General features: G+C 38.7%; 1 protein-coding gene and 1 pseudogene across 1 annotated transcript in view; one reads left to right on the forward strand and one right to left on the reverse strand.

Moving 5' to 3' along the window:
- BABAM2 (BRISC and BRCA1 A complex member 2) overlaps positions 1-26,375 on the reverse strand; it is a 436,262-nt gene that overhangs the window by 233,698 nt on the left and 176,189 nt on the right. The window lies entirely within an intron of this gene.
- On the forward strand, positions 10,816-11,234 carry LOC105941693 (large ribosomal subunit protein uL14-like; annotated as a pseudogene).

Here is a 26,375-nt window from a genome sequence, read left to right on the forward strand (position 1 = left end):
AGAGAGGAGGAATATAAAGTGGTATGAAAAAATTGCCAGGATACATTGTAAGGAAAATAAATATGTAGAGAAAAGGATACAGTAGGGCATATTTTATGTAAGAAAGAGAATAAACAAACACACACTTTGTATTTCCATAAACAAATCCTTTAACAATATATAACATTCTAGTAAAGGAGATTACACACGGAGGACTAGAGAAGGGGTGCAGAACATAAAGACAGGACAGAGAATGAGATGTTTTTCAGTGTATAACTCTTTTATATTTTTCAGTCTTATGCATGTGTTACTGATTTCTTTAAGATTCAATCAGATTGGGGCCCGGAGGCGTGGCCTAGTGGCTAAAGTCCTCGCCTTGAATGCCCCAGGATCCCATATGGGCGCCGGTTCTAATCCCGGCAGCTCCACTTCCCATCCAGCTCCCTGCTTATGGCCTGGGAAAGCAGTTGAGGACAACCCAATGTTTTGGGATCCTGCTCCCGTGTGGGAGACCTGGAGGAAGTTCCTGGTTCCCGGCTTCAGATTGGCATGCACCGGCCGTTGCGCTCACTTGGGGAGTGAATCATCGGATGGAAGATCTTCCTGTCTGTCTCCCCTCCTCTCTGTATATCTGACTTTGCAATAGAAATAAATAAATCTTAAAAAAAAAAAGATTCAACCAGATCATTTGTAAAATTCTTCTATGGTCAAAGAGCTTTGGCATTTTATGTATAATTAACTTTATAAAATCCCTCTAAACATATTGAAATTCAACAAGTTTAGTAATATTGAACATTATATTAAGATTGGCATGGCCATCAATAAGATAAAAGGTCTCTGATTCAAACAATTCTTTCTTATTTTTTCTAGATTTTTATCTATTTTTATTGGAAAGGCAGATTTACAGAGAGAAGGAGACACAGAGAGAAAGATCTCCCACTTACAGGTTCACTCACCAAATGGCCCCAATAGCTGGTACTAAGCTGAACTGAATGAAGCCTGGAACTTCTTCCAGGTTTCCCACATGAGTGCAGGGTCAAAAGGCTTAGAGTGATCCTTCACTTCCTTCCAGGCCATGAACAGGAAACTGGATCAGAAGTGGGGTAGTCAGGATATGAACCAGCACCCATATGGGATACAGGATGCTAGTGCTAAGAGGTGGAAGATTAGCTGGTTCAGTCATGTGACGGCCCCCAATCAAATTTTTTAAAATTTATTCATTTATTTGAAAAGCAGAGTTAGAGAAAGAGCAGGGTTAGATAGAGAGATCCTCCATTTGCTGGTTCACTTCTCAAATGCCCACAACAATCAGGCCAAAGACAAAAACCAAAACTCAAATCATGTCTCCCATGTGAGTGGCAAGGATTCAAGTACTTTAGCCATCATCTACTATCTTCCGCAGTGAGTACTTGAAGAAAGGTGAAATCATGGTGGGGCATTTCAGCATGCCATGCAAGTATGACAAACAATATTAACCATATCATCAAACATCTGACTCAGTAACTCATTTTCAATGCCAACCTTATATTTTGTACTTTTGTTAACAATTCGTTCTAAGTCATTCTGCAGATTCATTAGATTATCCAAATGTATAAACATACTGCCTACAAACAAGAACAGGTTTTTAAAAAGATTTTACTTGCTTTTATTGGAAAGGCAGATATACAGAGAGGAGGACAGAAAGAGAGGAAGATCTTCCATCCGATGATTCACTCCCCAAGTGACTGCAATGGCTGGAGCTGAGCCAATCCAAAGCCAGGAGCCAGGAGCTTCTTCTGGGTCTCCACACGGGTGTAGAGTCCCAAGGCTTTGGGCTATCCTCGACTGCTTTCCCAGGCCACAAGCAGGGAGTTGGATGGGAAGTGAAGCTTCCAGGATTAGAACTGGCACCCATATTGGATCCCAGTGCGATCAAAGTGAGGACTTTAACCAAAAGGCTGCTGTACTGGGCCCTACTTTTTTTTTAAAAAAAAAACTTATGTTCATTTTATTAGAAAGGCAATACACACATACCCACACATATACACAAACAGATCTTATACATACACTAGTTCATTTTCCAAATACTTGCAATAGTCAACACAGGGTCAGGTCAAAGTCAGGAGTCTAGAACTTCATCCAGGTCTTCCACTTTAGTCATAGGAATGCATAAACTTGAGTCTTAATTCACTGCTGCCACAGATGCACATCAAACCAGGCACTCCAATATGTGATTCAGGGTATCCCGGCAGCAAATGAACCACTGTGCTACATGTCCACCCCAACAAGAGCAGCACTTTTTTTCCAATCATTACAACTTTTATTTATTTTTCTTGTCATATTACACTGGTAAGCACAACCAGTACAATGATGAATGTCAACAGCATACAGGAGACTTCGAAAAGTTAATAGGAAATGCATCCAACACATTAAAAATAAATTTTCATTCCATGTCTTTTTCTGATCCTAGGAAGTTATTCAGTATTTCATCATTAAGATTGACATGTTACCTACTCTACTCCTAGCTTACTGCAAGACTATATTCTCCTTTATTGTGGATGGATACTAAATTTTCCCAAATGTTCCCTGTTACTATGGAGATGATCATACGACTTTTTTTCTCCTTTATTTCATTTACATAGTGAACAACATGCTTATTGAATGCTAAGCCAATCTTATGTTAAACCAATCTTGTATTGCAGGGGGAAAATTCTACTTGGTCATAGGATATCATTATCTTTAAAAACATGCTCATTTTTATTTGTTAACATTTTGCTAAAGATTTCTGTATCTATGATAAATGATGGCAGAAAATGGTTTCTAATTTTCTATTATTGTAATGTCCTAGGGAGATTTTAGTATGAAAAATTGCGCTGATCTTATAATAACCACATATAAGTTGAAATTTAAAGCTGATTTTAGCAACATGAAACATCAAGAGACTGGTTGTTAAATTTTATATGGAAGACCAAAAAACATTCTAAATAAATGTAATATGAAAGTAATCACTGGCAAAATACTATTTCTACAAGTTTATATGAAGTCCAGAGTTCTAATGCCTTATCACACACAAAGAACTGCTCCTATATTATTGCATGAACATACTATATCTCGATACTTCTCTGAGTCTGAGAAAGAAAACTATTACTGTTTAGTTCAACTACCATTCCCTCCTATTCTATGGATATTCAGTCACTGATTCAACACATTATAAAGTTGGGAAGAGTTTGGGAGATTATTTAACATTTTCAAAATGTTAAAGAGGGTTAACAAGCCTAGTAATGACAGAATAAGTTGTATAATATCATCCCGTCCATGGGCACGACAAGCACAAGTAGATTTGGGATCACAGGCTTATGTCATGGCAAAGTAAGCTAATCCTCCGCTTCTGGCTTCTGCACCCTAAAAAGGCACAGTTTATGTCTTGATTGTTCCACTTTACATCCAGCTCCCTGACTGGGGTCTGGGAAAGCAGCAAAGGATGGCCCAGTGTGGGAGGCTCAGAAAAGAAGCTCCTAGCTCCTGGCTGTGGATCAGATCAGTGCTGGCTATTGTGACCATTGGGGCGCAAACCAACAAATGGAAAACCTTTCTCTGTTTTCTCTCTATTCTGCCCTTGTAATACAATTAAATAAATCTAATTAATAGTGATAATAATATAGTAAAATCTTAACATCATTTCTGGATTTGGCTAAAAGATTTTAAAGAAGCTACTATACCTATTACATAATTTTAAACCAAAACAGGATCCTGAATGGCAAAACGTCACATTTTAATCATTTTAGGACAAGACAACAAGATTTCTGATGGACAGTGAAATTAACATGAAAACAAGTCAATTTTTACCTTTATGTAAAATCTGAAAATTATAAATTCAATTTATAAAACTAGTATAACTGCGAAAAATATAAAAGCTCAGCAATTAGGAAAATAATATGACAGAAGAAAAACAACGGTAGCCAATATTTATATAATTTTTGGCAGCTGAAAAATGTTTTTCAAATATCTCATTTGAATCTTGCAAAACTTGGAAAAAATAAAAAATAAATAATAGCATACTAATTTTCATGCTGAGAAAACACGTTCAGAAAGTTAAGTAACTTGTTCAAGTTTACAATAACAGCAAATGATAAATCTGGGAATCAAGAAAAGAAAATCATTTTATCACAGCCAGGATTACATATATGAATAATTTACATATGAATATGTACAAAAGTGGACTAGATGTAAATCGACCCTAAAACAGAGAGACTTTAGAACAGGCATTTAGTCTAGTGGTTAAGATGCCCAGTGGCACAGCAGACCACCTGTGTTCAATTCCCAGCTCCAGCACTTGCTGCATCGTCCCGCTAATACAGACCCTGAGAGGCTCAAATGATTGGGCTCCTGACATCCACAGGGGAGTCCTGCCTGAGTTCCTGGTTAATGCTGTCACTCTTCTTTTCCCACTCTCTATAACTCTCTTTCCCTCCCTATATTTCTCTCTATCTTACTATATGTCTATACCGGCTTTCTCAATCTATTCCTCTTTGAAATAAAATAAATGAATAATAATTTTCCAAAAGAAATGTAATTCCGTCAGAGTGATCCTACACCAGAATCATACCTGTCGATTGAAGGCCCATAATTAAATACTCTATTAGCTGATATCTTCAGGAAAGACAATAAGGACATAAAAACAACAGCTAGAATACAAACTATAAAAGGTAATTTACTTTTGTGAAAGGTCTCAGGTCTTTGCACCAGATATAAGCATTGTCATTTGGCCACCTCTTGATTACAATCTTTTACTCAAGCAAAAAGAGCTAAGAAGTTGTAAGAACAGTTTCTGCTAACAAAGACTGGAAAAAATTACTGTATGGTTTTCTGAGCACTGATTGCTGAAAAATACAACCTAATCTGTTTTATTTGTCAATTCATAGGAGGATACAAAATTTCTCTCAGAGTATCATTGTGAATCCTAGAATTACCCTGTAAAACAACGTTAACATTAAACACAGACAAAGAGAAAGAGAGAAAACATTACAGAATCTAACAATGGTAACTTCTAGTTTAATTTCAAAACAAACATGAGTAGCATTGAAGCTAACTTACCATGATTAAAGTTTTATGAAATTTTTACCTTTACTATCCTAATTCTTGCTTCCCAGAACCACTATGCCTTTATATGATGAGTGACATATTAAACTTTCTTACCCATAAGACTGGAAATCAGAGAAGTCCCAGTTGACTTATTAGTTTATAAACTTGGTTAATCTACATAGAGTGCATTAACAGTGTTTTACCAGACAGGCTTGGTGGCACAGAGGTTCAGCCCAAAACCTGACTGTGATGAAAGGAATGCAAATTAGGGCCTGAAAACTGCATTTTAAGGTCACTTAAAAATAACAGAGAATTGGTTAAACTGGTCTCTGGATTTAGGCAGAGTGGACAATATTATCTAACCACATCATCCTTATTTGGTAGCAAACCAAATCTGGTCCACCGTGATCTGCACTTTTCCTACAGGGATATTTGCTATTTTTCTGCTGGTTTGGCTCTTCTGAGAACATTAATTTGAACCCAGCCAACATAGCCCTATGCAAACAGGAGACACTCAAAACATGCATGGCACAGGGATACAGAAGAGGTTTTCCTTGCTGAATCACAGATACCTGCGCATGGTGCAATTTTTATACCTGCATCTCCAGAAGAATGCCACATCAAGCCCAGATGTTAGGCAATCCAGACAGAGTTCTCTTGTTATTATTGTTTTCACTTTGTTTAAATAATTTGAAATGTAGCAAGATAGATAGCTTTCATCTGCTAGTTCAGTTCCCAAATGCATACAACACTTGTGTCTAGCCAGACCAAGGCAAATTAAAGCCAGGAGCCTGGAACTTACTCAAGGTTTGTCATGCAGGTAGCAGGGAACCGGCTAGTTGACTCTGTTAGGAGCTTATTGGCAGGAAGCTAGAATTGGAAGCAGAATCAGGACTCAAACTCAGGCATTCCAATCAGTGATATAAGCATCCCAAGTGGTGTCTTAACTGATACACCAAATGATCACCCTAGTCCTAAAGATTAATTACAGGCACAATTTGTTTTCTCTGAGAATTCTCTTAATCACTGTTTCACTGACAGAATTGTAAAAAAAAAAAAAAAATTAGTGCAAATATAAGGAAAAAATTGTGCAAAAGTTATAGCTTGCCTATTTGTAGTTTATACTTTTTTCCGAGTGTAGACCACTTAAACTACACTTAACAGATTTATATTGCACATTCTTTTTATAATAGGCTATTTTCAGTTAACAGTATGTTCTGGTAGAGACTTCTGGTTAGGATGATAGACTATACTATAGAAAGCATTATTGAAAAGAAGCAAAAACTCAAATTGAGATTGTACAAGGGGAAGACAGAGGTGTTAGGTTCTTATTCAAAGTCCATGTAAGTTTGAAGAGAGCACAGACCCCAGAGCTTCATGTTCCCATTGGCCTCAGCCTTCAGCAACTCACCAAAAGGTTTTGTTAACTGGTCAGTATTGTGGTGCATCAGGGTAAGCCACTACATGAAAACTCTGTGTCTCATTCTCTAGTCCTGTTGCTCTGCCTTTCAAATGAATAAAATTTTAAGAAAAAATATTCTAGTTATATATATTTAAAAAGCCATCCAAAAGCCTTCACTGTAGGTGAACAAATACTATGTCCCGGCTTTCACTAAAAGCTCTTGCCTAAAGGAAGTTGGCCAACTCCTTGTGCCCTTGACACCCATGTGGAGACTGGATGGAATTCCAGGCTCCTGCATTCAACCTGGCCAAGTTTCAGCTGTTGCAGTGATTTGGGGAGTGATCTAGCAGGTGGAAGATCTCTTTCTCTGCCTCTCCCTCTCTCTGTATCTCTGTCTTTCAAATAAATAAATCATTCTTAAATGTAGTAAGTGCCCATATAAACTAAATACCCAAAAAAGTAAGATAAAAAATATTCACTGTAAGAAGATTTCAATAAATATATATTTTTTAAAGTTCCTGCCTCTGCCAAGATTTTGGAATTTTGTTCTGCAATCTTAGTCCTTTTACTTCTCTCTCTGTTAAGGTTGTGAAAATTAATCTGCTTAATTTAGCTTCTTGTGGTAAGAATGGGGCTTATGCTATCCAAGCATTTTACATCAAAGAGCTGAAAACAGAAATTCATTCACAGCCAGGCCTATAGGATCTTATATCCCCTGCATCACAAGGCAGACCAAATGTGGATCTTCTGGAGAAACAGAAAACTTCTCAAGAAAAGATCTATCAAGACTAGCAATTGAAGCTCTCACAATAAAGATGACAGCTCAAAATTCCAGACTTACAGGTGGCTTTGTTGCTAATTAAAATTTACTTAAACTGATGGTGAAACAAATTTGGAATTCTTAGAATAAAATAAAACAGGAGATTACTACCATATAGTGAAAGATCAAAAGAAAATCAAAATGAATGTTTTCTTCCCTAAAATTACAAAATGGGTGATTAAGAGTTGACTATGTAAATATTTTTGAAGATAATAGTAAACAAAGCTAAACAGTCCAAGAAACTATATTGGACTCAAGAAGATACATTGCTAATTTTCAGGTGCATTTTTGTGTTTTTCTTAAGAATTTCTGAGGATCTGATGCAAAGGCCTAGTGGCTAAAGTCCTCTTCTTGCACATGCCGGAATCCTATGTGGGCGCTTGTTTTAATCCCAGAGGTCCCACTTCCTGTCCAGCTTCCTACTTGTGTCCTGGAAAAGCAACTGAGGATGGCCCAAAGCCTTTGGGACTCTGCACCTGCATGAGAGACCTGGAAGAAGCTCCTGCCTCCTGGCTTCAGATCAGCTCAGCCATTTAAGGAGTGAATCAGCAGACAAAAGATCTCCCTCCCTGTCACTCCTCCTCTCTGAAAATCTTTTTTTAAAATTCTGAAACTATTAATTTGAAGGAGAAGCAAGATATATCTTGAGTTCTTATGGTGATTTCCAAATGTAGTTTTACAGTAGTTAAATAACAGAATCATGGACTACAAAAGTAGGTAAGTTCCTTAAAAGCTTATCACAATATTCTCCTTCTTTCAAGCAAAAAAAATATATTTTTTCAAACAGCCTGTAAAAGTAACTATACATCATGTTAGACATGAATATTTTTGACCATTAAATAGGTGTTTCAAAGGTATTTTCACAAGCATTTGTACATAAACTTACCTATCTATAAAAATGAAAACTGAAATTTCACTAAAAGGGAGGAACATTTAATTTGGAATCTAAATTAACTCACTAGGTTCAATACGCAATTTAATTCAGAAAAAATATTCTACATATAAATAAAGGGGTAGTACATGGTTTTTAATGCCCAAACCTAATTTTACCAATATTTGGGGACTGTGTAAATGTGTTAGTACATTGGGTCACAGGCAAACCAATATATTTCTGACTCTGTGCTTCTCACAGATCTAGTCAAACTGTTAGTCTGTTTGTCTAAGAAGGAACTCATATTTTTTTGTACTTCGGTATATCTTGCCTACAATTTACAAATGGACAAGTTCATTCTAAAACTGACTAATTAAAATATATTGATCATAAAATATGTACTGTTATCTTTTTCCTTTAACACATTTTAAAGCGTATAGCTGAAAATGTATGTTCTTATGCCTGTACAGCATAAGACAAGAATATAATTCAATGAAACCTTTATAAAATGTCAGATTAATTACATTTCTTCAGTGCAGATGGATTTAAGGAAATCATCTCTGAAAACAGTACTTCATTTAAAGTAAAATAAAGACAAAATCTTCTCTGGTAAGTCAATGTGTAGGATTTGCCAAAATATTAAAACTGCCATATATTAAAGATGCTTTGATATGGATTTTTAAAATAAATACAAGCAGTGCATTTGTGACAGTCCTAAGGCAATGCCCTACAAACAGTAAGATTTTTACAGATGGCACAGCAGGAAGGCTCAGTTGCATGACACAAGAAATAAATGCAACCAATTAAAGTAGCTAAATCCTAAATTTTACAGAGGTCACCTATATATACATAGCGTGTTAAATACTCATTCACTTAACCAACCTTTATTGAGTATCTGCACTATGTAGACAATCAAATATATCTGTATTGAAACTCAAGCTAGTACAAGGTTTATCACATACACAAAGTTTACCTCTTCCTCAACATAGGTCAGCATGACATTTCTCTAAAATGACTTTATGAGGTTTTGAAATTCAGTGCCATAAAACTCAGATGCATAAATCACTTCTGAAGAATACATTTATAATGCACCATTCATTGTGCAATGGCTTCATGTTTTGGTGGACTTAGGAGATTTACTGTTTCTTGAGTTAAACATTAACGGAGACAAAATATTTATCTCTTTGCCCAATAAGCTTAATATGGACCTTAAAACTATTTACATCTATGTATTTCTTAATATGATACAAGTGCTGTTCTATTCATCCCAAATTGAAGTTTGGTGTTTAAAACATTACCTATGCTACATCTGACTAAAAATGATATTTTAAAGCAGTATTCAAGTTAGGAAACAGACAAAATAGAGAGGTTGAGAGAGTAAAATTGTAAAACTGGAAGAGTAACACTTTCCTTTTATTGTTTCTACAACTGGTAACATTCATTCTACCGGAGTTATACTTTTTATTATTTTTAAGTCCAAATAAAAAATACATTGATTTCATTTACCTCTATTACTATACCATATAAATGAGACAGGTAGTGATTGATCATGCATTGTCTTTTTAAGTAAGTTACACAGGACTGGGAAAGCGTCAAAAACAGGGACACTAAAGGTTACAAAAAGCTCTTGTGTTTCATGGTTTTCTAACAGAATCAGCAACCAGAGTTCCTCAGGCTGAGTTCCCGTAGATGACGGCCACATGCGTCTGTCTTGGGTCTGACAGGGAAAGCCCTGAGCTTCCCACATTCCTTAAACGGATCAAATCTGCTGGACTCCTCTCTTCAGCGACAGACTGCAGCACTCACAGCCTGGGTAATAAGGCAGTAACACCATCTCTTTGGGAAACCACACAAAATGAAGACTAAGGGCAATAGTCTGATAAACATTTTTTTCTTCTACATACCCTTTGGCTCTCTCAACATCCATAATTCTAGAAAGAAGCAAAGGAATTGAATTAGAGGTACCAGCCAATTTGTACTTTCAAAATCAACTAAACACAAAAGAAGTGATGTACAAATTCTACCTGTGAGTGTAAACCATGGCTGACATTTACATTTTCCCAAGAATAACGCCTCGGGTGCTCTCGTCTCCCAGCAGAGTGGAGGGTGCTCCCAGACTCGTAGCTGCAACTGCCACTCACCTCCCTGACAGGTCCCTTGCACACCCCTTCACCAAACAGAGCCTCTCCTGTCCAAGCCTGTCTGTGATTTCCCTCCTAAAACACTCTCCAGAGGCCTTTCCATGTTCATAATCCAACCCATGTGGTGGCTCTTACTATTTCTCCATCTTAGATCATCTCTAAGTCTTCAACACACTGTTCCAGTTCTGTACGGCTGCTGACATGTCTCCATCACTCACATGTCAACAGCAACCTCACAGTCTGAAAGTGGGAAGGGAGAGGCAGTCACACTACCCATGAATCACATCTTGCTCCATTCACACCATAAGAAAAAGCAGATCTTTGAAGCCACCCCAATTCATAGTTAAAACCAAAGGCATCATAAAAAATTTTCACTTAAATTAGGTAGGTTCTCCTCCTTCATCATCAACTCATAGAAAATCAGCACAGGTTGCATGTTTCATTACTCTCAAACCATTCTTATTACCAACCTAATCTGAAAGATTGCACTTCATAAATGCAGACAACTGGACTTTCTTTCTGTCTCTTTCCAGTGTCTAAGATGTCAAAGTGAGGAAGTGTTGGGTTCTCTGGTGCCAAATTCCAGATTTCCCTGGGTCTCACCTGTGGGTGCCATGGTCAACTGTGCCAAAAATACAGGAGCCAAAAATCTATAAATCATCTCCATGAAGGGGAGCAAGGGATGGCTAAGCAGACTTCCTGCAACTGGCGTGGGTGACATGGTGATGGCCATGGTCAACAGGGGCACACCAGAGCTCTGGAAGAACGTAGATCCAGCAGTGGCAGTTCAACAACAAAAGCGATATTGAAGAAAAGATGGTATGTTTCTTTATTTTAAAGATAATGCAGGGGTCATAGTAAACAAACATGAGATGAAAGTTTCTGCTGTCACTGGACCAGTTGCAAAGAAGTGCAACTTTGTAGCCCAGGATTGCATTCCATGCGGGCAGCACTGCTTGATTCTTCAGTGTATTCGTAAAAAATAATAATCCATTAAAAGTATTTTCTCCCAGAAAAAAAAAAACTGCTGCAACCAATGACCAAACGTATACATTCAAGTAAAGAAAGCGGGAGATGTTCACTTTCTAGGACAAAGACAAGAATTAGATACCTGGTTACTAAGAACATGAGCCAGCCCTCAGGGCAATGTTGCTGCCACACATGATATAGTAATCCACCAGTCTCCCAAGGATGGTGGGAGTACATAGACAAAGCAGCAAATAAGACCAAAAGTCTCAGGAACGTAGGAAGATCATCTCCCAAGACAAAGGTAGGGCCTGTTAGGATGAGAGGCACAGAGGGGATGAGGAATACTGAAAAAGAATTTAAATGACTAACAACTCACTGTTTAACCATAGTAAAGCCCAAAATGAAATCAGAATCACAAATTCATAATGGGCCAAACAAGTACGGGTCTACGGATTTCTTTGAAAATGCAAAGTGGAACGAAACAAGTACTGCGGTAGAAAAGGGGCATGGAAAGGAGTGTAACAGAGCTGGTAGTGAAGTAGCAAGTCTTTGGAGACAGGGCAAAGCAGGGACCAGGCAGTGTCTAAGAGGGGAAAAGTGGCTAAAACCTGGACCCAATCCCACAGATGTGTGGAGTAGGCAGACATTGGGAGCTGTCGGAATATTCAGATCTTAGAAATAGAGCACTAATGATGAATTACAAGGTCTGATAAAAACAGGAAGGTGGGGACCAAAGAGGTAAGTGGAAAGAGACCAGCAGGCTGAGATTCAGGGAGATCATCTCCTATGTGCTGAAACTGGTGAGGATGAGAGCAGAGGATAGAGATTACATACGACCCAGGTACTAAGGCTGTCTAGCAAGCTGGAAAAGAGCTCTGGGTTGACAGAGTCAGGTGAACAAATCGTTGTTATTACATATTTCCCAGGGAGTGAGAGAGGCCTCCATAGCAACGGGAAGAACTAAATTTCACTTAAGACAAGAGGAGGAATGTGTACAAAGGCAGAACAATGACAGAGATTAAGGAATATATCCCCTAAGCAAAAAATACTTCTCCTAGCCACTGCCATGCTGTGTAGCTTAATCAAGCATACAGTCTACTAATACGTTTCCCTGAAAGGCTTGAAACTAAGGAGCCACAAAAAACAAAAACAAAAAAATCACTGAATATTTCAAGTCCATCACTGTCGCAGGATTTACATGCTAAGCACCCCAGGAGTATTAAATTTCATCCATACAGCCAGAATGAGACTATACCTGGACTGTGAAATACGTATTATACTCACTTCAGAGAAGAGGATATAAAGGTATAAAAAAGGAACCTGTCCAAGGTCAGAGTCAGTGACAAAGTGAGGACAGGAACTCAAGGGTAACTAGATAGCCCTTTCTATGCTTAACCACTAAAAGAATTCACATAACATGAGTGTTTTCTCATCTGATATTTCCGACCTTCATTCTTTTATCTTTGCAACATTTCTTTGAAAGCTATGCAATACCGATTCTCAACCACATCAGGGAACTATTACGCCATACCCACAAGTATTCACATTATACTGAGTGTTAAGATGCCTTTCTGAAAAATACATTAAAAAACTACAAAATGTATTATTCTCCTTTTTAAAAATCTGCTTTTCATTTTCAACTAGCTAATATCCACCTCAACAATTTTTTTTTGTTTTTGTTTTTGTTTTTTCTTTTTTTTCTTTTAAAGATTTTATTATTATTGGAAAGCCGGATATACAGAGAGGAGGAGAAACAGAGAGGAAGATCTTCCATCCGATGATTCACTCCCCAAGTGAGCCACAACGGGCCGGTACGCGCCGATCCAATGCCGGGACCAGGAACCTCTTCCGGGTCTCCCACGCGGGTGCAGGGTCCCAATGCATTGGGCCGTCCTCGACTGCTTTCCCAGGCCACAAGCAGGGAGCTGGATGGGAAGTGGAGCTGCCGGGATTAGAACCGGTGCCCATATGGGATCCCAGGGCTTTCAAGGCGAGGACTTTAGCCGCCAGGCCACGCCGCTGGGCCCTGTTTTTGTTTTTCTCTACAGCAATCTCCATAGTCACATCACAAAAAAAAAATCTTATTATTTAGTTTCAATGTTTCCTCACCTCCAAAGAAAATATGCACTTTTAATTGGTCTCCACTTTGTTAAGATTTTTATTACTAAAAAGCACAAAATGTGTTATGAATTATTATCTTAATTCTTACATACTACATATTGGCTTTAAAAAAAAGTAACTGCATATAAAAATATCTTTAGAACATTTGCTAAAGCATCCTGTGCCTTCCAGGTGACTTGGTCATTTCCACACCAGGAGAATGAGGCACTCTTGGTCTTCAAAGAGGTAACTGACTCTGGGAAAAACTTAAAATATTAGGGGGCTCTTCCAATTGGGATTACAAAGAGATGTAAGATGATTTCTTGTCATTAACCTAAGTTCTTCCAGGGCCAAAATGAGGGAAACAACAGGAAAGGAGGTGCAAGTGGGATGGCCCTAGGAAAAGTGACAGGAGAGCTGTTCTTCTATTTCACCTGAGATTAGATTCTCATCCTTTACACCATTTTGAGATCAGAGGGTTTGGTAGAGAGGAAGAATTGATCTGTGTGAATAATAAGTGCAATCTTCCTACCACAGATACAGCAGTGTGTTAAAAAAAAACTTTCAGAAAATAGCGAGAGGAAGAAGGAAGATGGGGCAAAGGAAAAGCTAGAGGAGAAGGAAGAAAAGAAGTGAGGAAAAAAGATTGTCCACAATATTAACGTTGTTACTTGATAACCTAAGAGTACTATTTTCAATGTTGCATAATTTTCCTCGCAGACTGCAGCCTTCTCCTCATAAAAGATACTTGTCTGGTCTTAGCCGCAAAGTGGGAACAAGCCAGTGTGGCTCAGGGTCGGTACTGGGCACAAAGCGTAAAGTTGCCTCAATAACGCAGGGATCTTCTTTGGTGCTGGTTCCTGCCCTGGCTGCCCTATTTCCTAGTCAACTCCCTAACAAAAGCAGAGCAAGATGACCCAAATGCTTGAGTCCCTGCCACTCATGTGGGAAACTAGAACAAAGTTCCTGGTTCTTGGCTTCAGCCTGGCACATAACCGACTTGCAGCCATCTGGGGACTGAATCAGTGGATAAAAGAGATCTCTTTCTTTCAGTGTAATTCTTTCAAAATACATAAACGTTAACCAAAAAGTGCAGTGTGGCTCTAGCCCATTTGTACTAATTATCTGTACCATAGTCTGACAAGTTCCTCTTTTAGAAGTGAGAAAGTGACCACTTGCCTTGCCTAATTTTTTTTAACTGACACATAAATGTGGTACATCCATTTTAAGGGCTGTGACATCTCAGGGGAGCCCTGCCAGTCTTAGAGGGCTGCAGAGGCACAGCAGACAGGAGCTCTGCCCCAGGTAGAGCTGCAAACATGCACTCAGGCCGCTGGGAGAAGCAGGGGCTCTGTGATCAGCCTGGTGCCAGGGGCTCTGTTGCCTTTCCTTGCCCCCTTCTCCCTACTATAGGAAGATTGTTTTGTAGGCTTAATATTGCTTCACCAACGGCTAAGGAAGGAAATATTTCTATGTAATAAAAATTCTTTTGGTGTTTTTTACTCCCTTCTCCTCCATGCAAAACAGGAAAGCATGACATGTTGCCTTTTATGGTTACAAAAGATCCAGATGAAGGTTCTCAATGTTCCCAGACAATCATGCTCACAACAGTACCACAACACTTGCCCAACTTAACGCTGTTTGCAGAGGGGGAGAATGCCTTACAGACTCCAGGCTTAATATATCTCCAGGGAAGACAGAATCTGAGAAATGTTTACTAAATCAGGTCAGCAACTGATCAAATAGGAAATTCACGGAAATAAAGCCACTAATACGCTTGCTGATGCCTTCATGAAATAAGGATGAAAAGTTAATTTTAAGTGGTTTTTAAAAGCATTCTTTCAAATAATAATATGAGCATACATATTATTTCAAGTTCCTGCACCAACATAAACTTGTAATCCCATGTTTCCCAAACATTTCTGAAGTCCCTAGTATCTCAACCATTTTCTAAATTGGCTGGTAGGGCACTGACAAGGACGGACTTTGGAAAGCTGTTTAAGATGGCATTAGACCTTCAGTGCCAGTGCCCATGTAGAAGATCCAAATGAAGCTCCTGGATCTTGGATTCAGCCTGGTCTACCGAGAACTGTTGTGACCATTTGGGGAGTGAAACAGAGAGGAAAGACATGTTGAAAGATAGACTGGGGCCTGGCGGCATGGCCTAGTGGCTAAAGTCCTCGCCTTGAACACCCTGGGATCCCATATGGGCGCCGGTTCTAATCCCGGCAGCTCCACTTCCCATCCAGCTCCCTGCTTGTGGCCTGGGAAAGCAGTCGAGGACGGCCCAGTGCACTGGGTCCCTGCACCCATGTGGGAGACCCGGAAGAGGTTCCTGGTCCCGGCTTCGGATCAGCACAGCACCGGCCGTTGTGGCTCACTTGGGGAGTGAATCATCGGACGAAAGATCTTCCTCTCTGTCTCTCCTCCTCTCTGTATATCTGACTTTGTAATAAACTGAATAAATCTTTAAAAAAAAAAAAAAAGACTGACTGACTGATCTAAATTTGCCTTTCAAATGAATAATACAAATCTTAAGAAATATAATTGAAAATTATTCACTTTGTAAAGTAACTGACCACAGGGTTTCTGTTTCTTCTTTTTTAAAGATTTATTTATTTTTATTGGAAAGGCAGATATATAGACAGGAGGGGAGACAGAGAGGAAGAGCCTCTGTCCAATGATTCATTCGCCTTCCCCACAAGTGGCCACAACCAAACTGTGCTGAGCCGATCCAAAGTCAGGAGCTTGCTGCTTCCTCCGGGTCTCCCACGCAGGTGCAGGGTCCCAAGGCTTTGGGCCATCCACAACCGCTTTCTCAGGCCAAAAGCAGGGAGCTGGATAGGAAGCAGGGCCACCAGGACATGAACTGGTGCCCGTATGGGATCCAAGATTGTACAAGGCAAGGACTTCAGCCACTTGGCTACCATGCCAGGCCCCATAGGGTTTCTTAAGTAAGAATTCTTAATTAAGAATGGATTGGGCATTTGGTCGAGTTGGCATTGAAATTCTTGCTGTCATTTCCTGACTCTGGCAACTGACTCCAACTTTGTGTCAGCGCACTCTCTGGAACGCAACATCAAGACTCAAGTCACTGAGCTCTTGCTACCCAGGTGGAGGCCTGAGTTTCCCACTCTAGCCCAGCTGCAATCACTGTGGATTCCAGGGAAGTGAACCACGGAGATGGGAATGTTTGTGCTCCCTCTCTCTCTTTGCCTCTCAAATTAAAAAAAAAAAAAAAATGGATAATGCATCACACAAAATAGCACATGCAATGTCTGTATAAAAATATCTATAGTATAAAGTTACCAATGAATGTAGATTTATGACATTTTAGTCAACATGTTTGGAAAATGATATAAAATACACACTGTTAAAGCTATCAAGATAACACTAAAAGCAGAGTAGAATAATTCTGAGTTCAACAAAATAGGTCCATGTCAAAGTATAAACATGAATCGTCTAGTGTCTATGGCATGATTTTAATCAATAAAATGAAACCCACCTTTACCTCACTCTCACTTAAAGATAATACTTAGATTTACAGAGAACAACAATCCTTAAAAAGCACTGTAAATTCAAACAGCATAATTAGACCTTGAATTTTCCATAAAAAGAAATCATTAAGGCAGGACACCTGACCAAAGTCGCAGATCTTAAAGTTGTATGTTTTATTTTTTAAGATACACAATGGGCAACAGTGAAAGAACATGCTTACTTACTGTATACAGAAAGGCTTATATAAATAACAATTCATGAAAGTGTTCTTTAGCAAGTTCTATTTCCTAAAAAAAGATAGCAAAAAGTTTTTATTTTTACCTTTTTCAAATTCTTGCCTACTTACACTTCAATAAGAAGACAATGAATAAACATTGTCATTAGATTGTCAAATGCTAATGATTCTCCCTAGAAACATAAGCAAGGGTTTCATTGTTTTTCCCTTAGATAAAATAGTCCAGACAGAATACAATAAACAACAACCTTCTCATTATGCAGAAGGAAGCACCCGCGGGGCCTCTGCCCCTCATGTTCCCTTCTCCATCATTCAGATAGTCACAATTCTGAAAAGTCTGTTTTGAGGAAACTCTGGCAAGTTTGATGACATCTTGAAAACTGATTTTTAGAGGTTGGGGCTATGGAGTGGTATGTTAACCCTTCACCTGTGGTACCAGCATCCCTATGTGTGCCAGTTCAAGTCCGGGTGCTCGAATTCTGATTGGGCTCCCAGCTAATGCGCCCAGGAAAGCAGCAGGGAAGGGCCCAAGTCCTTGAGCCCCTGCACCACGTGGGAGACCTCAAAGAAGCTGCAGGACTCCAGCTTTGGATTTGCCCAGCTCCAGTCATTGTAGCCATTTGGGAAATGAACCAGCAGGTGGACAACCTCTCTCTCTCTCCATCTCTCTCTCTGACTCTCCTTTTCTCTCCTTAAACCTTTCAATAAAAATAAATAAATCTTTAAAGAGAGAGAGCTGATTTTTACTGCTACTTTTTAAACTGTAAATTTCTCCGTTAAAAGTAAGTGGATGGGGCCCGGCGGCGTGGCCTAGCGGCTAAAAGTCCTCGCCTTGAATGCCCCGGGATCCCATATGGGTGCCGGTTCTAATCCCGGCAGCTCCACTTCCCATCCAGCTCCCTGCTTGTGGCCTGGGAAAACAGTTGAGGACGGCCCAATGCATTGGGACACTGCACCCATGTGGGAGACCTGGAAGAGGTTCCTGGTCCTGGCATTGGATCGGCGCGCACCGGCCGCTGTGGCTCACTTAGGGAGTGAATCATCGGATGGAAGTTCTTCCTCTCTGTCTCTCCTCCTCTCTGTATATCTGACTTTGTAATAAAATAAATAAATCTTAAAAAAAAGTAAGTGGATGGAGAAGTTAAGATCAATGTTCCTGAACTTATTTGAGAACATATGTTAATTTATGTGTTTAACTGACATGAAAACAAGAGAAGAAAAATTAGTTCATGTTGCAAATATAAATAACTGCAAAATGAGCCTAATTGAAAATCAACTGCTTAATGATCAACAAATAAACGAATAAATGAGGGAGTAAGTGTTTGATGTATAAGATTCCACTTACTATGTCTATATCTCATATCAGAGTATTTGGGTTCTGACGGCACTTCTCATTCCAACTTCCTGCTAATGCATACCTTGAGGGGCAGCAGATGACAGTACAAGCTCTTGGTTTCTGCAACCCACATTGACCAACCAGATTGAATTCTGGAGCTCATGGTTCTGGCCTCATACAACCCCAGCTATTGTTGACATTCAGGGATGAACCAGAGGATGAATGATCTCTGACTCCATCATTCTGCCTTTCAAATAAAATGCAAACATGTATATGTAAAAATTTTTTTATGAATGCATGACTGCAGCTGGTGTGACGGTACAATATGTTAAGCTTCTGATGCAGCACTATCAATCCATGCGGGCACTGGTTTGTGTCCCTGCTGCTCCACTTTCCATCCAGCTCCCTGCTTACGGACTGGAAAATAACAAGAGGGAATCCAAGGCCTTGGGCCTCTAACCGACATGACATAGTGAGAAAAAGTTCCTGATTTGGCTCAGCCCTGGCCTTTGTGCCATCTGGGGTGTGAACCAGCTGATGGAAGATCTCTCTCTCTCTTTCTTTTTTTTTCCTCTTCTTTTCTCTATAACTCTACCCTTCAGATAAAAGTAAAAAAAAGTTTAAAAGGGGCAGAATGAATGCATGAGGAACAAGTAAGGCAGTTACCATACTCTAAACACTTTCTTTACCTCTTGGTGCTAAGCAACGTTGGACTCAGCTGACCAAGCTCCCTTCTGTACCACCCTTTCTTTATGTTCCCAAAAGCCAGCTCTCTCCTGGTTTTTCTACCCTCTCATCCACGATCTTCACCCAGTCCCTATGCTGACTTCTTTGCTTACATCCCTAATATCCTCAGGCCTTAGTACTCTTCTGTTTATCTTCTCAGGTGATCGCAGCCATTCCAATGGGATAAGTGGTGTCACCTCAACCTCTTTACTGAACTCCAGACTTACATACCCCATCTGTTAGACACCTACTTCTATCTAGATGTCTAAAAGGCAGTGCCAAATCAACACATTCAAGCTAGATTCTGAATCAAACCCTCAACCTGCTTATGTCAGTAAATGTCTTCACTATTTCTAGGTACTCAAGCCAGAAACCCACGGAGTGATCTTAGATTCATCTTCACTAGTACTTCATTTTCTTGACATAATAATGGATTTCATAGAAACCACACTTCACATTATGATTCCATCCCAACACACTGGCACGCCAGAGAAGTGAAGAAAAGAAGCCTGATAACATGATATGATACTTAGGTTCTATCTCCTGAGCATTTTCTTTTCGGTGGGGCTGGAGAAATGGTAGGGAAGACAGGAAAGGAACTAAAGAGATATGACCAAAGAAGGTATTGCTAGACATCCTGGTGTTCACAAGAACCAATGCTGAAGAATGTCTGGTATATAAAACTGGAGATTACTGTCCTTAGCAGTAACAATAAAAAATGTATTTAAAACTTTCTCTGAAAATAGCATTTATTTAGCATTAAATTACTTTAAAAAGCACAGCCTTAAATCTTAGAATGTAAGTCCTAGAAACTTACATGAAATTCTTTTGTGAAGTAAACAGTTCCTCAGTGCAATACCTCTTCTGAAGTCTATAATCAAGGATAATTATGCTATGGGATAAAAGCCAGAAGTTAATACAATTTTAGTAGCATCTTTTAATGCTATAAAATATTTTAAATTCACAAAACAGATAAGAACAGAGAGAAGCAGTCATCTCTTAAAACTTTAGTTCTTAAAGAGGAGATACCTTCCTGAAATATTCTGTAAGATATTCAAATAGAGAAGGTTATGCTTTATTATTATAAACATCTAGGTCTTTATACTCAACTAGCCTCTTCATCCCCAGTAATTACTAATTATACTGAATTCTATTGTCAGTAAGTAGGCAAAGCTCTGAGTAATTTTAGTGTTTGTCTCCAAGATCCAAAGGCTAAGAATGTGGCAAGAACTCTTAAAATGAAAGACAGCAGAATCTGCCAAAATATTTACAGATTTTCTAAGTCATTGACTTCCACCACCAACAGCCAACTAACAAACGAATGTATTAAGTTGATAAACCTTACTAACCATATACAATAATGAACTGATGATACTCAGATACATTAACGAATAATGCATGCAGTCTGTCCTTGAAGTGTGCTTGATATGGAAATACCTTCATACAAAGTCAACAGAAAAAGAGAGTTGACAAAACTTTCTATTAAAAACATCAAGTGGGGTCAGCATTGTGACCTAGTAGGTAAGGTTGCTGCCTGTAACACTGACATTCCATATTGGTGCTGGTTCAAATCCTGGATGCTCCATTTCCTATCCAGCTCTCTGCTAATGGTGCAAGTGCTTTGGCTCCTACTAATGACATGGCTTTGGCTTAGCCCAGTCTTGATCATTGTAGTCATCCCAGCAGATAGAAGACCTCTGTCTCTCCACCTATTCTGTAGCTCTTAAGTAATCATATCACATTTAAATTATTTATATAAACTATATTAAATTACTGCAATAGGAGTTATTCCCACAAAAAAACCTTAAAATCAGCCATTTTACAAAAGCATAAAATGCACTGCCTTAAATTTTTAAATTAAATCTAATAATCTATAATACAAACTATACAAATAAAAGAAAAATAGGAAGTATTATTCAAATGATATAACAATTCTATTGCAATTTTAGAAATCACAAATTCTCTTTCTGAAGATTTAGTCATTTTTTAATAATATTTATTTATTTTTATTGGAAAGGCCGATTTACAGAGAGGAGAGACAGAGAAAAAAATCTGTTTGCTAGTTCACTGCCCAAATGGCTGCAAAGGCCAAAGCTGAGCCAATTCAAAGCCGGGGCCAGGAACTTTTTCAGGGTCTCCCAAGCAGGTGCAGGGTTCCAAGACCTTGGGTCATCCTCTACTGCTTTCCCAGGCCACAGGCAGGGAGCTGGATGGGAAGCAGAGTAGCTGGAACAAGAACAGGAGCCCATATGGGATCCTGGTGCATACAAGGTGAGGATTTTAGCCACTGAGCCACCATGCCAGGCTCAGAAATCATAAATTCTAAAAAAGTACTATATTTGATTTAAATGCATTATTTCCAGTGACTTTTGAAATATGTGGCAAATATTGCATATTAAACATGAATAATTTGTCAGATCCAGTTTCTACATCTACCAAAAATTACAAAATACTAAACTTTCACAGGACGTGAAGCTAGTTTGTGTCCCCTAAAAAGAAACAATGCCCACAGGTACACACACATACATACACACAGAATCTTTGTTTTTATAGCCGTTATACAGGCTGAGCATCCCTAAATTCAAAACCCATATTATAAAGGTAGGTATTTGATGCAGCAGCCAAGATGCCATGTAGTACAATACGGTATTTCAACCTAAAGTGCCTGGGTCTAAGATCCAGACCTACTCTATACTCCAGCATCCTGCTACTGTATACCTGCAAAACAGCAGATGATGGCTCACATAGCAGGATGTCTACCATTCGCACAGGAGACAACCTGGGTTATTTCCTGTCTCCTGATTCTAGTCCAGCCCAATCTCAGCTGTTATGGCCATTTGGGGAGAGAATCAGCACATGGGTGATCCTCTTTTTCTCTGTTTATCAAATAAAATCAATCAATAAAAAATTTTTAAAATCCAAGCTCTTAAACTTTTTTAGTACTGTCATGATGTCACGCTTGGAAAAATTCACCTCATCTAACATGACAGGTCACTGTCAAAACACAAGCACACTAAAAAATTATCTCAAGTTAGATGTATAAACTCTGTATGAAATATAAGTAAATATCATGCTTAGATTTCAATCCTATTTCCTCCAAAAAAATCTCAATATGAAAATGTAAATATTTCAAAAATCAGAAAAAAAACAAATCCACGACAATTCTAGTCCCAAGCATTTTGGTTACAGGATCCTTAACCTGTAATTTACAACTTAACCTTTCATCCTTTTTTACCTAAGTATAAATTTCCCTTGCTTTAGAAAGGGAGCTATTATGTACCAGGGAGTCACTGTTTACTATAGGGGTGGGGCCCCAATGCTGTACAATTCCACTGCTAACTGCTTAGGAACCCGAAGGCTTAGTCAAGCTACATTTTCAAAAAATAACAACAAAAAATTCTGCCTGCTCAGCGTTTACAAGGAAGTGCAATCTAGTGGAGATGATCCTGTATCCTGTACATGCTGTGAGATCCAAACAGTTTAGGTAGTGATCAAGCAAAGAGTACTGCCTGTCAGAGTGCCCATAGGCTCTATTGGGTGTGCTTAGGGTTAAAAATAGAGGCAGACAAGAACAATAGCTGTTTTTTTAAGATTTTGTAGTATGCAAAATCTTTAGAGTTCAATGTTCCCAAAGATCCTTAAATAGAAAAAAAAGTCTGTGACTCTCCTAGACACTAACAAAGCGCCTTTAAATATTTTTTTATGATTTCTAAAAATACCTTCATTATTTCCAAAAATATTCCTCAAAATTTTTATTTTTTAAAAAATTCAATTTTTTAAAAATTTCAAGTTTTTATTATTATTTCTAAACATATTATTACTTCTAAAAATATTTCTAAGGAAGTGCCTTCATTTTTTTCTGGTCTGTATCTTTCTCTTCCTCAAAACTACACAGATTATTTCGCTATAAGTATAAAGAAAGCTTACTATTCTCAGGGAAAACTTCCACCTTAAACAGGAGCTAGAAAACCCTAACTCCCCCCAGGGAATATTCTCCAGGTATGGAACACAGCTCCTTCTCCAGGCCCAGGTCTGAATCTGTGACCAACTCCCTCCCTTAAGCACTTCACAGTGCTCATCTGCTCACTCCTACTAAGTCAGTAAGGAAAGTCAGTAAGGAAAAAAAACATGGAAAAGTCCAGTGATAGGTAAATCGATCCTTGGAAGATTTATTACTAAATAAATATGGCACCATTTCTTCAATGGGGTCTGGGAGAAATCTTGCTTTATTCACATACATACAGAGACAAACCTACAAATGGACACATTTATATCCTGTTTCTTAAACCCTAGTCTGAGATTAATTTCAGAATTAATTTACTCAGTCTGGTGAATGAATAAATAGTGGTTTTCAATCAGGGGCAGTGCTATCCTGCAGGTGACATTCTGTAATGTGTGGACATATTTCTTATTGTCACAACTGAGGGCAGAAGGAGAGTTCTACAATCTAGTGGGTAGGAGTCAGGAATTTTGCGTAGTAGCTATCCTACTACGCAAAGGACAGATGGGTGGGTGAGGAAGAAGAATTTACTGAGACTGGAAAAACGTGTGTGTGTGTGTGCATGTGTGTGTGTGTGTGTGAGAGAGAGAGAGAGAGAGAGAGAGAGGAAGAGAGAAAGAGAGAGACAGCGCTAGAGAAAGAGAGAGTGTGTGCAGGCGCATACTTATGCTTGTGCATAAATTCTGGGAAATTCCTTGATCCATGCAGCAATAACATTTCTAAGGCTTCATCCTAAATAAGCAGTTAGACTTATGCATGTTTGTCATGGACATTCACTGCTGCACTCCCCTCAAAAGCAATGACAACACTCCTAATATCCAGCAGTAAAGACCCGATGGTAAATTGTGGCACATTCACTTAACGGAAATTTGAATCCTACGCAACTTTTTTAAAGAATGAGTAAATCCACAAAACACAGCAATGTCGATGAAAATCAGCAGGAAATTACCACTAACAAATAACATATGAATTACAAATAACATTAATAATGATCTTTTTAGGGGGTGCTATTTTATGGGTTTTTACATTTTTATTTCACATTTTAAATTCAAGAAACTAAGGCTTAGGAGCTTTGAGTAACTTACCAAGGTTATACAGAAAATGCTGGGCATGTAATCTAAACAACAGCAATTTGACCAGAAGCTTAAATTATTATCCAGGGCTTTTGCGTGACTTAGCATCTTTTTTCAATATCTAACAAAAATGAACACACACAAAGCTTTCTAAAATTTTTATTTATTTTCTTCCCTTGAGGGACAGGTCAACAGTCAGCCTGCAAGCCAGAGCGCCCATGTGATGGTTCACTCCCCAAATGCCTGCAACAGCTGGAAGTGGGCCAGGCCAAAGCTGACAGCCAAGAAGTTAGTCAAGATCTCCCACATGCTCCAGCACCACTCTCCCCCAGGGTTCACAGTCACAGGAAGCAGGAAGTGGGAAGAGAGCTATAACCTGGACCCAGTACTTTCCTATGGGGTGCAGGCATCACAACTGCTGTCAAAATTGTTGGGCCAAAGTCTCGTTTTTATTATTTTAAATATGTATTTATTTTTAAGAGGGAAAGAAACAAGATACACAAATCTTTTTACTTAAAAGCAATGTTCAATGAATTTTATATATGAAAGGCTGTTTAGTTCTGATGGTTTTAAGTGTCCATACATAGAGAGAAATGTATACCCAACCTTTTAAAGAAATATATCTTTCATCACAAAGTCACACTGTTGACAACTTAAGATTGATAGGGAAGGAAAGTACTTCCAAGACTACAGTAATCAGTAAGCCTTTTTGGAGCTGGAGCTAGGGCAGTCAGAAACGGTGTTTCTTTCTCTTTTTAACTGAATAAAGAAAAAGTTCTTTGGGTTTTTTGAGAGGCCAGGAATTGGCGATGGGACAGAGAAAAAGAGGCACAGAGCATTAGAGAAGGCACGCATGGATAGAAATTTGTCAAATTAGCTAAGGGGACAGTTTCATAGCACTCAAGAGCAGGCAGAAGCAGACACCAGAAAGCTGCTGTGTGCATTTTTTAAATTTTTCCTAGAATATAGAAAACCAGAGTGAAAAAGTGCTTTGAGTACAGTTGTTGATACAGTTCCGAAGAATAGGTCTAACTTTTTTAACTTTATTTCCCATAACACCTAAACTTGGATTTGTTGTGTAAGTTTTAGCCACTTGTACGGGCAATCAGCAAATACTTGTTCTGTCATTATAAGACTTTTTATAACTATCAGAATGACGAGAATCATAACAGAAAACACTGATAGAGGGCTCTATGGTACTCACTGAACTAACTGCTACTAGTTGATAAGTACTCTTCAAGTCACTCCTGGAAGCAGGTAACTGTATTCTCATTTGTTTTATTATTATTTTTCCTTGAGATGAGGAAACCAAGGCATGCAATTAGTAAGCAGAAAGCTGTAACACCGGCATTATAGTGTGTGTCTGCCTTTGTCCAGGCTTCCCAGTTAACTGGGAGTCAATACTCCCATTGGGCCAATGCTTTTCCAACTTAGCGCCACAATTTCTACCCATGGTGGGAAAAAAGAAGCTCACTCGGAATTGCCTCTGTGAATCAGTTCCATTTTAAGGAATGAAAGGTTTCAAGTAGATTTTACTTGTAAGCAAATTCTTCGACCGATTATATTCCATCAACATTCCAAAGACATCTGAAAATACATCAGACATGATTGCCCTGTAAAGTAGAGAATTCTGGAGTATAGTGCTTGTCACACAGTAAGTATTCATTAAATTCCAAATGAGAGTGAAAAAAGATACATGCGATAACAATCAGACATTCAGATATATTATAGAAATTGCCCACTACTGAAGAAATATATCAGATGTGACACAAATCACAGTGACCCCTTTATTGTAGTCACTGAAATGCTTGAATTCATGAGCATAAAAAAGAAAGGACTGCAGCAAATAAAAAGAAAAGAATAAACACTGGGAGTCTAACTGTGATAAACACAGGGAGCCAACTGATCCAGGCATCAGGATGATGGATGAAATAGGACTTTCCTCACGCCTACTGCACACAGCTAGAGATCTGTATCTTCAGTGTGCTAGGAATCTCTATTATCCTGAAAGGTGAACTAAGAAACACCCCCTTCAGCATTCTCTTGAACATAAATAGCTACTCTACATTAAAACACCCTTTAAAATCAAAATGAAAGAAAAAAAACTCAAAGCAGAGTTTTAAAATTCATGCAACTTTTTTTTTTTTTTGGTCTTCATCAACCC

This window comes from Ochotona princeps, chromosome 8 (assembly GCF_030435755.1).
Source record: "Ochotona princeps isolate mOchPri1 chromosome 8, mOchPri1.hap1, whole genome shotgun sequence".
NCBI lineage: Eukaryota > Metazoa > Chordata > Mammalia > Lagomorpha > Ochotonidae > Ochotona > Ochotona princeps.